The sequence below is a fragment of the Schistocerca americana genome, chromosome X (assembly GCF_021461395.2).
Source record: "Schistocerca americana isolate TAMUIC-IGC-003095 chromosome X, iqSchAmer2.1, whole genome shotgun sequence".
Classification (NCBI taxonomy): Eukaryota; Metazoa; Arthropoda; class Insecta; order Orthoptera; family Acrididae; genus Schistocerca; species Schistocerca americana.
In genome coordinates, this window is record NC_060130.1 from 429,865,352 (window position 1) to 429,881,483 (window position 16,132).

At 43.2% G+C, this 16,132-nt stretch overlaps 1 protein-coding gene and 1 pseudogene across 1 annotated transcript in view; one reads left to right on the forward strand and one right to left on the reverse strand.

Moving 5' to 3' along the window:
- The window catches only part of LOC124554700 (patched domain-containing protein 3-like), a 633,296-nt gene that overhangs the window by 452,208 nt on the left and 164,956 nt on the right, over positions 1-16,132 (reverse strand). The window lies entirely within an intron of this gene.
- On the forward strand, positions 6,027-6,144 carry LOC124556929 (annotated as a pseudogene).

Below are 16,132 nucleotides of genomic sequence, written 5' to 3' on the forward strand. Positions count from 1 at the left end.
CCACACTCCTGCTTGGTAGGGCCGGCAGACTGTTCTACCCTGCACTGTACCTGCCCGGAGATTAGCTTTCAGCAGAAAACATCCATAGGACTAGTGCTGTTTCTCCAAGTGAGTCTTCCCTTTCGGCAGCCTGCTAATAGCCCCAGGGCTGCCGTAATTACAAGAATCCTTCACCGTACCATAAGCGAAAGAGAAATAGAAATAATTAGAAATGCAATCTTTGGCAGGAGTTATTATTGTTGCTTGCAGTTTTCATGCAGCGTTAGAGATTTTAGTTGATTCACTAGTTGGATACGCATAGGGCTGGATTAATAAACAGATTGCATGGCAGCTTTTGGAAGAAGCTGCCATATAACAGCTGCCTTTGACATAGAAGGCAAAATGAATCTGGCTATATACTTCCCAATATTGAAACATGAAACAGGTGTCATCTGACGTCATGCATGCGGCGATTCTAATTTATGAGCGTCATAAATGTGAAAGGGTCTGTTTATCTAACCTGTGTGTATTGGAATAGTTTTCACATTTACAGAGCAGAAAGATAACTCTTAAAACATTCTTTTTAAGTGAATACTAGAATATTATTTAAATAAGAAAAGAGTCTGCTATTTTCATTCCTTTGTTTTAGAAGATTGCGAATCAGTGGAGCACTCTGGCATGAAGTGTAAGCACAACACTTTTACAAAGGCTTTGGAGAGTTGCAAGACGCACATCAAACTCGATAAATTATAAGAACTGAAAATTCGCTAAAAATACAGCTTGATGGGGTGGAATGGAGTCCGCCTCCATTGCTGCGGAGGGCCCGAATTCGATCCTCAGTGCTGCCGGGGATTTTTTTGGTTGGAGGAATGGAACAGGATGTACTCAACCTCGTGAGCCCAAATAAGGAGCTACTGACCGAGTAGTGGCTGCTCCAGGCCACGAAAACTGACACTGGCCGGGAGAGCGGAGTGCTGACCTCATGTCCGTCCGCACCGCATCCAGTGACACCACTGACAGATGACGGCGCGGCTGTTGATTGGTACCCCTGACCCGTCAAGGCCTGTGGATGGAGTTTATGTTTACGGTGTGAGACAGATGCAATGAACAGATAGCAATGTGCAGACAGGGTAAAGTGATATGTTGAGCCGGTTGGCTTTTCGCTTTGCTGTGAGAACAGTCAGCTCACGTAAGCCGGAAGACTTTGTAAAAAAACAGGAGGGAAGATTCCTCCCTCTCCACGCCATTAGATGGGTAATGCGACGTCCTTATATGGGTTCGGAATTTTCAGATTCTAAGCTTCACCGTATCCCAGCCATAAGTGATCAATATTTAAATAAAATAAACCACATTGTTCGCAGTGCTATGGAGCTGTTCGTCGCAGCGAGGTTAAAACTTCTTATTACAATTTCTTCAAGCAGTAAGTATTTGCCTGTTACGTTCTCTTGTTCAGTACCTCTATTACTTGTTGTATGTTTCTATTTGATCTCTCCACCTCTTTCTTGATCTCTGTATTGGTATTATCTCTGTTGGTCCGCAATTCGTCGTTATATTAACATTATACTCATTATATTCAGTACGCTCATTAAATTCATTCATTCTTGTGACATAATCTCTCCTTTGTTTCTATCCTCTTTCTTCTGTTCAAATGGCTCTGAGCACAAAGGGACTTAACATCGCAGGTCATCAGTCCCCTAGAACTTAGAACTACTTAAACCTAACTAACTTAAGGACATCACACACATTCATGCCCGAGGCAGGATTCGAACCTGCGACCGTAGCAGTCGCGCGGTTCCGTACTGAAGCGCCTAGAACCGCTCGGCCACCGCGGCCGTCTTCTTCTGTTAATTTATGCTTTTAAGTCCGATGGCTGTACTCCTTTCATACTGGATAACTTAGACAGCTACTCCTGCAAAAAAAAAAAAAAAAAAAAAAAAAAAAAAAAAAAAAAAAAAACCACTCATTTCCACAACTTGTATTCTTCGTTCATTTCCAGCAATTATTGTCCAACCTCACTGACCTAAAATGTAGATCGTACAGCCATTATTTTGTATTATTTTATGAGGATTTGTTTCCTCTCTTTTTCATTCACTGTTCTGCATATTGTACTATTAATATAACTGAATCCTACAATTAGTGATAATTTTTATTTTGGCTGGAGCCAGTCATGGTAATTATTTTGAATAATGCCGCCACCAGTTGACTGCAATACCTTTTATTTTATTGTTATACAATACAGTTTCAACCTTAGACCATTTTCAAGTAAAAACAAAAGGTTTTGATATGTCAAAAGACATTAGACCGGCATGAAATACAAGTCCTTGTCGAAAAAGCGTATCTGTCCATATAGGCCAGATCTGTCATTAGTAACAGTGAGAACATCTCTAAAACGTCAAAATATAAATAAGTTATTGTACTTAAAAATGGCCTAAGGCTGAAATCTGGATTGTATAACAATAACGTAAAAATTAATACAGTCAAATGGCGGCAGCATCTTTCAAATAGTGTGCGAATATTTCTCGATCTTAGCCCATCCTTGCACGGCGACGATTTTCATAACATCGATAAACTCTGTCGCAATAGACGAGCAGTTGACCACAGACGTGTTCCTGCGATGCGCAAGTAGGTAGTCCCGTTTGTTATGCCACGGTCGTATAGACACACTATAAAATAGCACATTTTTCTTCTCTAGTCTTTTTTGTCCATTTACTTATTTACTCCATCGACATTCTTTCACGATCGCATCTTCGGTGATATGCTTGTTCGGTAAGTTCCTGCGGAGTGGAGAAATTCCATCCACCAGTTGTGCATCCTGGTATTTAGCAAAGAATGATAAAAAGAAGAGTAACAGAGGCGAGAGCCGTCCTGACGAGGGCGAGATATGGTAACAAGTGCCCTAATCGCTCGGCCTGTTATCGCATCTCGGCGTGGCGACTGCTGCACTTGCAGAATCCGGTGCAGTCTGGAGTTAATGGCGACCGACGCAGATAAAGCAAACCTTAATGCCGGCTGACGCACTCTGATGGCACATACTGCCTACAGTCGCTTTGACTGAGACAAGTAACATTACTTGAGGCCAAAGATGCGATGTTTCAGCGAAACACGATCCGATAATATGACGTCACGACGAGATAGATGACGCGTTAAAATTTGGTGGAACTGAAGTAAGCACGTAAACACTCGCTAGCAACTGAATTAGAGACATCTGCCTAGCAGCCTGTAGCGTCCATGATGACGATGCGTTGCGACATGAATTCCACGAGACGTCCTCTCTCGACAGCGCTCAAAAGGCCCAGCGGCACCCTTCGATGTTGCAGTTTACAGTTTGAAATATTCAAAAATACTGTATTGACCAGAACTCTACCGAAAAGTTTTTTAGAGATATTTTCCGGGTATTGTGACATTAGGGAGACGTGGTCTCCGGTGGTTCGTAGTAGATTAATTACATTACGCTTGATTTCCTTCACTCAGATATCTTCGTATCTGCATTGCATTGAAAGTGCAAATGCAGAACAGAACAAATGTCGACGGTATGGTCTGTGTGTCTTGTTTAGAAACAAAATGTTGCATTCACTCACGGTACTTTCTGTTGGCAACAGTAATGTCCACTTCGAGTGAAACAACAAGTTTACTGTTACCAGTCACTGTTTATTTATATCCAAAACGCGTTTCTAAGGTTTAAATCTCCATCATCAGGTGAATTTACGTGTGTTGGTATGATGCAAGTGTGCTGTGTTACGACGTCACATGTAAATATTATAGTTTACATGTGATGTGTTACGATAGTGAAAGGAGCCCGTGACCGCTGGAGACAGTGCCACAAGTTACCCCAAAATCGTAACGACACACACTTATATCATACTGACGTATATGTAAATCCACCTGATGATGGAGGTTTAAACATTCGAAAAACGTTGTGGATATTAATAAACAGTGGCTGATAACAGTAAACTTGTTGTTTCATTCGATATCAATGACAGTCAACGTGAAATCTAACCTAAAATGTTCGCATTTGAAATGTCCACTTCACTCTTCGCCCTCAGACCTGCATTCATTATTGTTCGATTCTGTCTCGGGTTTGTTTTTTTGGCAATGTTAGCTACGCATTTACATTGATACACAGCAAAATGAACCGCTTTAGTGATGCATCTCGTGTATCGGTTCGCTGAATGCAATCGAAGAGGGGCACAACGGCGCTACACTGACAAAGTGACCGTAAGAACTTCCCCTTGCCTTGTCATACTGACCGGGTGTGTAGGGCGCGACTAGGATTTCAATGTATGTAAACAGGGAGACGCAACTCTCAACCGTTTTAGGAAAAAACGAAGTTGAAAATTTTAGGCGTGCTTATATATTTCCTGTGGTTTCTAGCAGTCAAGGAGTCCGCAGCCAAGCGAGTAAGCGTTTAGTTTGACAAACGCGTGGTTTCTGGATTGAATCTCGCTTCCGGCACTTTTTTTTATCATTCCTGTAATTCTGACAACAGATATGGGCGGTACGCGACGAAGTTGTGTGATGACTGAGAACCGTTTATAAATGTAAACCAAATTTGTTTTGCAATAGACACATTAAAAACACCATGACCTGCAAAATTCGGCTTTCATTACATGTGCTGTATGTCGCAGTAATTATTGTTTTCTATGTCACTATGAACAGTATCAACATTATTCGTGCAGCGCTCCATACGTTGCACATCATACTTTATAAAAATGTAGATACAGTAATATAAATCAAATAGCTATATTGATTTGATTTAAAGCGCTCGTGATGCTGTTTTTAAATTCAAGCTCCTTACGAAAAACATTTATTTCCTTTGACCAAGATAAAATTGATGAAAATAGCAAATGAATCATTAAATATTGTTAATTAGCACAAACATGATAAATCTCTTGTTGGAACAAAAAAGGTGGGAATAAAAAAAGATGAACCGGCAGCGGGATTTGATCCTAAGAACTCGCGCTTATGAAACTAAGCACTTACCCTCTCGGCTACGAACTCCTCAATTCAGAGAAGATCATACAAAATATATAAACACGTCTAGAATTTTCAAATTCGATTTTCTCGAAAACGATTGAGAGTTACGTCTTCCTGTTAGCATATGTTGAAGTCTTAGTTGTGTTCTACATGCCTTGTCAATACGAATCCAGTTGGTGTGGGGAAGTTCGTACGGTGCCCTTGTGAGCTGTAACGGCAACCACATATCCGTACATAGGCGCCTAAGAAAAAAGAGGCCCCATCCGTATTGTATATTTTGGTGACTATCTTGTTAGGAGCGTTTTCACTGTTGTGAAGTTATTTTCAGAGGAACAAATGCAGCTGCGGCAAGCAACCCAATAAGTCATATTACATTATTACTCCGTAACAAACCACAGGAGAGTTCCTTATACAAAAATACTCAAAAAATATCCCTCAGCAACCTCCGAAATTTCGTCGGTGGCGTTGGGGTTCGTCCTGTAGGTAGCTGCAGTAATGGAGACACACACACACACACACACACACACACACACACACACACACACAGAGAGAGAGAGAGAGAGCGATCCAGTTGTCACACCTGCGTGTCACTTGACCCAGGTGTCCAGTAGTCAAGGGAAGGGGCGCAGTATCATTGCATTTGATAGCGACCAGATCGTCGGAGCCCAACGAAAGGAACAGACACTCCATCATCGAAATCGTGCAAGCACTGGGCTTTCCACGTGCAGCCGTATCCAAGGTGTAAGTGAGTTCCTCGATTTAGGGAAAACTGTCACCATCGGAATTAACTGACGTGGAAAACAACGTGTTCTTGACAGAAATCGCCGTCAGCTGTCGCGGAAAGTAACAGCGCATATATATGGATATATGGCTCACAGTGCAGCAAATCAATCGCGACTTCAGTACTGGGTGGTAACAACCACTCAGAATGGTTTGAGGAAGAGTCCGAGGGGAAGGGGGATGCCGTATCATCGAGGATCACCGCCACGCTCTTGGTCAGAGGCCGTACGCGTACCTCTTCTCGTCACAGGTCACAAATCACAGGAAACAGCATTCGCCAATAGAAAATCCGAGCCAACAGCCTTGCTGCAGTGGTAACATCGGTTCCCGTCAGATCACCGAAGTTCAGCGCTGTCGGGCTGGGCTAGCACTCGGATGGGTGACCATCCGGTCTGCCGAGCGCTGTTGGCAAGCGGGGTGCACTCAGCCCTTGTGAGGCAAACTGAGGAGTTACTTGATTGAGAAGTAGCGGCTCCGGTCTCGGAAACTGACATAAGGCCGGGAGAGCGGTGTGCTGACCACATGCCCCTCCATATCCGCATCCAGTGACGCCTGTGGGCCTAGGATGACACGGCGGCCGGTCGGTTCCTTTGGCACTTCATGGCCTGTGCGGGAGGAGCTTAGTTTTAGTTTAATAGGCAATCCGAGGAAAATCAACCCTGACGGCCGGATACGTCGTGGTACACATCGAGAGATAGTGTACGAGTACGGAGAAAACCACTTGTGGCGATGCAACTCGCTTGCTAACAGGGCACCGTTCAGCTAAGTGCTCGTGTGACCGACGTTTAGGTGGTATGTAATTGAGCCCGTAACAGCTCTGCCGTTATCTCTCTGCGGCAAACGAGAGTCCGATCATGTGCAGCCGTTCGTTCACTTACACCCACCGCAAGCAGCCTGTGCCTTCAATAAGGAACTGCACCAATCTATCTCTTCCGAATTATGTCGTAAAGGTGCTTGCGTGCCCCACCGAACGATCTGTGAACACCTAGGACGCAGCGCTGGGCAACAATTGTGGATTGTGGATGTCAGCTGACCGGTTATTGATTAGGGAGATCCACTGACGCTTTCAGGCCCTCGTTAAGTCCATACCACGACGAGTCGTCAGCGTCCTAAGGGCAAAAGGAGATTCTGCTCGTTACTCGGTAGATGTGTCGAATTCAGTTGTTTATGAGCTTGCTACCTAGGCAGCACGGCAGAATCTTGTCGAAGAAGGGAGATTGTGGACGTACCGGTCATTAAATACGGGACGTGTACGCTGGAGTATAGGGGGCAGTAAAATGAAAACGAGACAGATGAAAAAAAAGTAAACTGTAGTTATTTCAAAAGTAATCGCCATAACTGTTAATACATTCATGTCACTGTGAGATACGACTGTTAATGACTTCCTAAAAAAATGTTTCCGGTTGTCTACGGAACCATGATTGTACGCAAGCCTCTTCGTCCGAAGCAAATCGACGGCCACGAATGCTTTCCCTCAGAGCTCCAAAAATATGGAAATCGTATGGGGAGAGATCGAGACTGTATGGAGGATGTGTAAGGGCTTCCCATCGAAACTTCTACAGCGTAGTCGAAACAACCTTGGCAAAATGTTGGCCCCACCTACACGCACAAAACTTGGATCCTATGCAGATATTCCTTGTATTTTGCTGCAGTTTTCTGGTAATCCGATTTCCTGATATAAAACAGACTGAGAGAGATTTAAGTGTCATTCAGCAGGTCGTTTACAGATACCGTTAACCAGTCCAGAAACACTGCCTTGTGGTAAGTTGGAGGCTACTTTCAGATTTCGTAGTTTCACCCATTGGCGTTAAAGACCTCCACGGCGTGCACCCAAACATAAATTTTACCCTCATCATTGATTTTTCATCCGTACATAATCAATACAATTAGCATACACCTGAGCCTCGCCTAACTTGCAACCGAAAATCAACAGAACTGTGCATCAACCACACAACTGTTCGTGAATATCATCGCGAAAACGAAATATGCCATACCTGAAAATCTTATAGAACATTCCAAAACTGTTAGAATATTTTATCCAGAATTACGTAATAATCAAGCGAACGCTAAAAATCTGTGGTAACAGTACGTTTAATTCTAAAACGGTATGACGAAGTAAAAGAGTAATTCAGTCAGTCAAAAATAACGAATGAACCAGATTTGTCCAGAATCCGAAATGGTGAAAATTATGCAAAATACTTTTTGGTATTTTCATTCCATCTATTCGATGGATGGAAGACAGACACATGTTCATGACAGTGTGCTAGTGAAACGGCGCAATAATTGGAAACGTACTCCAAAGTTGAAGTACGCGTGGGCAAAATGTCTAAATTGCGCACAGATTCACAGAAACTCTGGCGGTATATGGATCAAATGCAATGTCGGGTCCCACCATAGTGAACTTGCGCCAACAATTTGACCACGGCCGCACAGAAGTGGATGATACTGCACGGGAAAGACGGTCGTCGGCATCGACCACAGAGGACAGTGTCCAGGCAGTCCAGGAAGAACATCTGGGGGGAAAAGAGATTTTCCAATGATGAAGAAGTTCACAAAGCCGTTCTCGAATGGCTCTGTGAATAAGGAGCGGATTTCTGTCGTCGTGGAATTGCACGGTTAGTAGAACGTTCCGACCGTTGTTTACGGATACTTGGTGACTATGTGGAAAAATAGTGTCGGGTATCTGCGCCACTTTGAAGTGTACTGCAGCATTCAGTATAAGTTCCTTGACCTGCCATAATAATGTGTAACTTACTTTTTGGAATCCCCTCGTAGATATAAACAGGTGTATAAGTAGATATACGAAGCCGTGGTGAACAGTTGTTCTTCATGCCTACGAACTCATTTCTCCCAATGAGAGACCAGCGTGCTGATACCGTTACTGTAGAATGTTTAACTTGTTGACGGAGCCACTACCTCACCTACGCCTTCACCGCTTCATCACTATCAAAGTGAGGTCCTCGAAAGTGTTCTTTAGGTTTTGGAAACAGATGAAATTTGGATGGGGTCAAGTCGGGACTGTACGGAGAATGATCCATGACAGTGAATCCAAGGAGTTGGATTGTTGGAGATGTCGCAACGCTCGTGTTTGGGCTGGCCTTGTCATGCTGAAGGAGAGGCTGCTCCATGTGTGGGCGAACTCTTCGAATTTAAAACTCGATTACAGCACTCTGTTTCTCTGCACCGACGTAGTTATGTTATACACCTGCATTTTACACGCTACAATTCGGAACCCTCTAGTGGCAGAGAGCTGCGAATATGTAGAAACGAAGAATAAAGATGTAGAATGTTAATAACGTTTGTTTTATTTAAAATGCTTTGAGTTTTCACATAAACATTTCGGAGACATTTCTTTTCAGAACGACCTCGTAAATGAAATGTTTTACATATAAACGGAAATTATGTTTCTAATTTTCTCAAATTAATTTTTCTGCATATTTTTCTACTTTCCAAATGTATAACAAACGATTGCTTGTGATATACTTTAATTAACTACTTCTTAAAAAAACTGGAATCAGTTAGTCACATGTTACATGGCTCGCTTATAATAAATATTGTAGCAACATGGAACGAGTCATTTTACAGATTATGAACTTAATTTTAGATTAAAAATGACTACATGCTGACCAGTTACAAATGTTATAACATAACAGAAAACATTTTGTTTAAGAACAGAAGTGAAGAAGAAAATCACGAAAGAAGATTAGGGTGTAACGTTCCGCCGACGATAAGGTCATTAGAAACGAAGCACAAAGTCGAAGATGAGAAGGCTGGAATAGGAACCGACATTACCCTTTCCAAATGAACCATGCAGGCCAGCCCGAGCGATTTACGGAAACTGTGGAAAACCTAAGTCTGCGATTTCGGAGGCCAAAATGAATCGTCGTCCTCCCGAAGGGGAGTCTAGTAACAGAAGTAAGTACACAACACTTTTGCAGTAATTAGCTACAGATTTCCACGTAAAGATAATTTTATAAGTTATGGGTTGCCCATAACAAACCTTTTTATAACTTACTTTTATTTGATTATTTGTTCTGCACTCTAACGGATAATTTACAACAATTTTCTTAAGAGAAAATTCTTATTGAAATAGTGTATTTAAAGTACTTAACTTCTTCCGTATGTGTCTATAAGACGATCGTGGGTGAGTATCACACGCTTTTGTGCTTGAAAATTTTCATTCTTAAAGATGAACTACCTTAGAATATCATTGCATGTAACATTACTAAATGAAAATAAGTAACCGTAACACAATGATTTGTTTCTCTTCATCTACATGAATACTCTGCAAATCACATTGAAGTGCCTGGCAGAGTTTCCTCTCCAAGACTTGCAGTGATATGAAGTGCGGAGGAATCTGAACTGAGTTGTTTAAGAAGTTGTAAAATTACTTTTTTATAATTTAATTTCTCATCAATTTAAACGTACCTGAAAATTTTAGGAGAAAAGAAGAGCAGAATGAAGATAAAGCTTGTCTGTATAAATAAGTAATATGCGATTAAAAAACTGTGCCATATTTATGCGATCTATGATATTTAACAGCAAGATTCTTCACAATGTAACATGTATGGGAAATGGTAAAAAGAAAGAGTGAAGCAGCAGTTGGGGAGCAGTACTTTATTCACACTGATAACTGGTTCGCAAACTTAATAAACCTCAAAATATTGAAGACATTACTATATCGCTTGGTCCCTGACAAGACAAAAACCTGTACATGATCAGTACAATTCCCGGAGCACTTGGAAAGTTGCAAGTATCGCATAGATCAATGTTTCCAGCCGTAAGTAATTCGGATTACATACTTCAATCTTTAGGCTAACATAAGACTTTTCTAACGAATCGGCTTTTCCGTAGCACTTCAAGCTTACAGGAAGCGTTCGTCAAGGGATGGTAGACACTTCCACTTCTCACCATAATCCCCAATTAGCAAGCAGCTTCTTACCCAGCAATTCGGAGAATGCGTACAAGTTGCAACACAGCGTTATGAAGCCAGGAATTGTCCAGACCTGAGTATGAAGCTCTCTCTTAAATACGATGTATTCCAGTATCATAAACACATTGTTCTGTTCTGTGGCCGACTAACTGAACGTCATTCAGAGCATTACGACGTTGTGACCGACATTGATCCCCATAAAAGGAATAGGATTAGCACACTTCTCTTCTATGTAAACCGGAGCTATGTACGGCGACGAAAAAAATTTATTTTTCGGCGAAAAGTGACTGGAAGGTGAAAGTGATATACTACTTCTTTGATATGCAACAGTGCATCAAGCAACAGTAAATAGTACAATTCCTGCGGGCCTATCGACATTCCATGATCATACGCCATGAAGTAAATGACGAGTTAACAACGAATACTATCAAAGAGGAGATATCTTTTTTTTTTTTCACTTCCACTGCTTAGGAGTTACTGTACAGAAAGTCGATGAATAGTACCAGTTCTCGGAAACTTCTCAACTGCCGGGAGGACGACACTTTGCAAGGATTCAAAAGAACACAATATTCAGAGTTTCAGATTTTTCCCGATGCCATAAAACATCGGTTATAAGAATGCGAAATGGTCACGGGTGTTGTTGTGCACACTTAATAGAGTCACATTTAAGCACCCCATATTGTGAACATCATTCTCCAGAATTGCCAGATCTAAATCGTCTGTTGCCGGCCGGGGTGGCCGAGCGGATGTAGGCGCTACAGTCTGGAACCGCGCGACCGCTACGGTCGCAGGTTCGAATCCTGCCTCGAGCATTGGTGTGTGTGATGTCCTTAGGTTAGTTAGGTTTAAGTAGTTCTAAGTTCTAGGGGACTGATGACTTTAGAAGTTAAGTCCCATAGTGCTCAGAGCCATTTTTTAAATCGTCTGTTACTTGTCTGCCCCGTTTCACGAGCCAGCAGACAACAGCTAGAAATTCTTCTATCCTCAACAGTCACGAACCTGGCTCGACAGCCGGAAATTATGTTCACGCCGCAAGATATTCACAAGAAGCGAACAAAAGTCTGTAAATTTCAAGAACAGAAGACATTGATACTCAGCAACCGCATTATTGATTCCAAGACAGACGCAAAGGGATTTTTATGTGCTACCACATACCTTAATTTATTGAAGAAAACAGATTCCACCAGAATCAACAATTTGTTAATGACAGGTGTCACTGACAACTATAGCTGATTGTAATAGTGGACAAAAGGACAGCTTCACAGCTTCGAAACAAATCCACAGCTGGACAACAAGCACCGCCCAGCAGACATACAATCTGGAGGCGCCAAATCACTGTGGTGTGCTGAGGCCACCGTCCAACACATGTGCCCTTTGTTGTTACTCTGGCCTTTTTTCGTTATGAATTTTTCACTCTACAGCCGAGTGTGCACTGATTTGAAACTTCCTGACAGCTTAAAACTGTATGCCGGTGCAGGAGTTCAGCCTGACATCATCGCCTTTCGCGGGCAAGTGCTATGTTGACTGACCTATCCGAGCACGACTCACGACCCGCCCTCATAGATTTACTTCCGCCAGTACCTCGTCTCTTACCCTACAAACTGCACAGAAGCTCTCCTGCATATCTCGCGGGACTAGCACACCTGGAAGAAAGGATATCACGGAGACATAGCTTAGCACAGCCTGCAGCAGAGTGTTTTTCCTGTAAACTATCTGCCAGGCTGTGTTTAAGCCATGCCTCCGTAATATCTTTTCTTCCAGGGGTACTAGTCACGTGAGATATTCAGGAGAGCTTCTGTGAAGTTTGGAAGGTAGGAGATGTACTGGCGGAAGTAAATCTGTGAGGGTGGGTCGTGAGTCGTGCTTGGGTAGCTCCGTCGGCAATGTACTTTCCTGCGAAAGCCAAAGGTCCCAGATTCGAATCCCTCCCGGTGCAGTTTTAGTCTCTCAGGATGTTTCTGGTCTCTTTGTTCGTAAGGCGAAAATTATAGTTCTTTGGCAATGGACGTTGTACAATGCTCGAAAATTTAATCTCCAGCGAAAACAGCAAACAACGATTTTTTTACCTATTGAGGGCATGGAATGTAGTAGGTAAAATACACGATTAAATTTATAGGTGATTTGGGGGTATACAGGGTGCGAAATTTAGTATAGAGAGCTGCCACCTCTGGGACAAAGAATGGTTCTAGCCCTGCTGGACACCAAGTCAAACTGAGCTTGGATGATACTTCATTCCATCCTGCTTCAACGCTGTGCCTTGAGTCCATCAGTTGCGGTGCCTACCCAGTGGTGGCGTGCCAGTTTCTCTGCAACCCATGATCAAATGTCTTCACTGGATGAGAGATCTGGGGAAGTACTGCCCAGGCCAACAGCTGAATACTCTCTGTACAGAGACCGATCAGGGCAGCATGGGCAACATGCTGTCTTGCATTAGCTTGTAGAAAAATAACGCCGTCGATACCTGTGAGGTAAGGCATACCCACTGCTCTAATCAAATCGAAATTTAACGGCTTCTTCATAAATTACCGGCTGTGGGAACCAGAGGTGTTCGTGTTGTGTACCCAGTGGCACCCCATACCATCACGTCAGGTGAGGGGCCCGTATGACGAAGATGAATGCACTCGGACAACGCTAGTTCGCCTCAGAGTGTCTACCGTGATGCTGTACACAAAACAGGGACTCGTCTAAAATGATGAGATGATGCCACTCCTGTGTCTAACGTTGTCTTTGGCGTGCATCTCTGTGCAGCTACCCCAAGGAAAGCCGCAACAACGATCATCATCCTGACAGTCACTGATGATCTGCATATCGTCGTACTGTTTGTATAGATACTTATCTTTCTGCAATCAAGCACATTTCAGGACTCACGGTAGGTATAGTGGCTGTACTATCCAGCAAGGGCTGATATCTGTCCTCTTAGGCGCTATTCGTATGGGGCCTTTGAGGTTCTGCATGGCGGTGAGAATGGCCCATGGCTATTCTCAACCTATCGATTCCATTTTCGCCTGGCGGGTGTCAGATCCCAAGCAGTGCAAATAATACACTACTGGCCATTAAAATTGCTACACCATGAATATGAATTGCTACAGACGCGAAATTTAACCGACATGAAGAAGATGCTGTGATATGCAAATGATTAGCTTTTCAGAGCATTCACACAAGGTTGGCGCCGGTGGCGACACCTACAACGTGCTAACATGAGGAGAGTTTCCAACCGATTTCTCATACACAAACAGCAGTTGACTGGCGTTGCCTGATGAAACGTTGTTGTGATGCCTCGCGTAAGGAGGAGAAATGCGTACCATCACTTTTCCGACTTTGATAAAGGTCAGATTGTAGCCTATCGCGATTGAGGTTTATCGTATCGCGACATTAGTGCTCTCGTTGGTCGAGATCCAATGACTGTTAGCAGGATATGGAATCGGTGGGTTCTGGAGGGTAATACGGAACGCCGTGCTGGACCCCAACGGCCTCGTATCACTAGCAGTCGAGAAGACAGGCATCTTATCCGCATGGCTGTAACGGATCGTGCAGCCACGTCTCGATCCTTGAGTCAACTGATGGGGACGTTTGCAAGACAACAACCATCTGCACGAACAGTTCGACGACGTTTACAGCAGCATGGACTATCACCTCGGAGACCATGGCTGCGGTTACCCTTGACACTGCATCACAGACAGGAGCGCCTGCGATGGTGTACTCAACGACGAACCTGGGTGCACGAATGGCAAAACGTCATTCTTTCGGGTGAATCCAGGTTCTGTTTACAGTATCATGATGGTTGCATTCGTGTTTGGCGACATCGCGGTGAACGCACATTGGAAGCGTGTATTCGTCATCGCCATAGTGGCGTATCACCCGGCGTGATGGTATGAGGCGCCATTGGTTACACGTCTCGGTCACCTCTTGTTCGCATTGACGGCACTTTGAACATGTGTTAAGACCCGTGGCTCTACCCTTCATTCGATCCCTGCGAAACCCTACATTTCAGCAGGATAATGCACGACCGCATGTTGCAGGTCCTGTGCGGGCCTTTCTGGATACAGAAATTGTTCGACTGCTGCCCTGGCCAGCACATTCTCCAGATCTCTCGCCAATTGAAAACGTCTGATCAATGGTGGCCGAGCACCTGGCTCGTCACAATACGCCTGTCACTACTCTTGATGAACTGTGGTATCGTGTTGAAGCTGTATGGGCAGCTGTACCTGTACACGCCATCCAAGCTCTGTTTGACTCAATGCCCAGGCGTATCAAGGCCGTAATTACGGCCAGAGGTGGTTGTTCCGGGTACTGATTTCTCAGGATCTATGCACACAAATTGCTTGAAAATGTAATCACATGTCAGTTCTAGTATAATATATTTGTCCAATGAATACCCGTTTATCATCTGCATTTCTTCTTGGTGTAGCAATTTTAATAGCCAGTAGTGTAATATCACGGAAAGATAAACTGCAGTTCGTTAGGCCAATGTCCACTGTCGAATTCCGACAAGTGCTGATAGATAGTTCTCCTTCTTATGCGATCTTCTCACAAAAAAACAACATTCAAAAGGGACTTCTGAATGAGAAACTCACTGTGTAATCTTTCATTTTCTGCATTTCGTAGATGGCGTTACTCCTACGTACTTAATTCGGTTACGCTATAATTCTTATCATTTTCGTATCCTAGCATGTAACACACTTCATGCTAATTTACTATGATATTTATTCCATGCTCCCGTCATGGTGTTGCAACTGGCCAGCAACGCAGTTTCGTCTCGTGATTAAAACGAAACATTTGACCACTACATGAACACATTGTGAACGATACCAAAACAGTTGAGCAGAAAATCATCTCGCACACTCTTTTTCGTTTGCTTCACCTCGCTTAACAAAAGCACTCGCGTGTTGGTCCATCTGTCAATTTGAATGAATGCATGAATGACAGAGGCTGTTTCAATAGTTGTTACCTGAGCGAAACTGGTACTGGAGACTGCAGTCACCATGCAGGAACCTCTGCTTCCACCGAAACATTATTTGATCCATTGTGTTGTCCCAAAAGACTGACAATAGCGTTCTGTGAGTCGGTGTTGCTGCACGTACTAACGTGTCACGTTGACCAATCGTGATGGCTTACCTGAAAAAATAGGAAACAAGAATTGGTATATGTTAACGGCTACAGCTCACCGAAGCATAGTGTTTTGTGCATCGGTTTTTATTCTACCTTTGCACAAACACAAACGAAAAGAGTTCGCTCGTGTTATTAAGGCTCTATTCAGTTGCTTTCCGACTCAGAAATATGTTCTTATGCTGTGAGGAATTCCATCATAAACGATCCTGTAAGTCAGAGTTAGACAACCTTTTTATCCAATGCCCACTTTTATATCGCTGTTAGTAGTAAAATTTTCTAACCGCCCACCGATTCCTCAATAAATGTGATTTATATAGTAGGGAAGAAACTTTACAGAATTCATAAGAGCAAGTTATA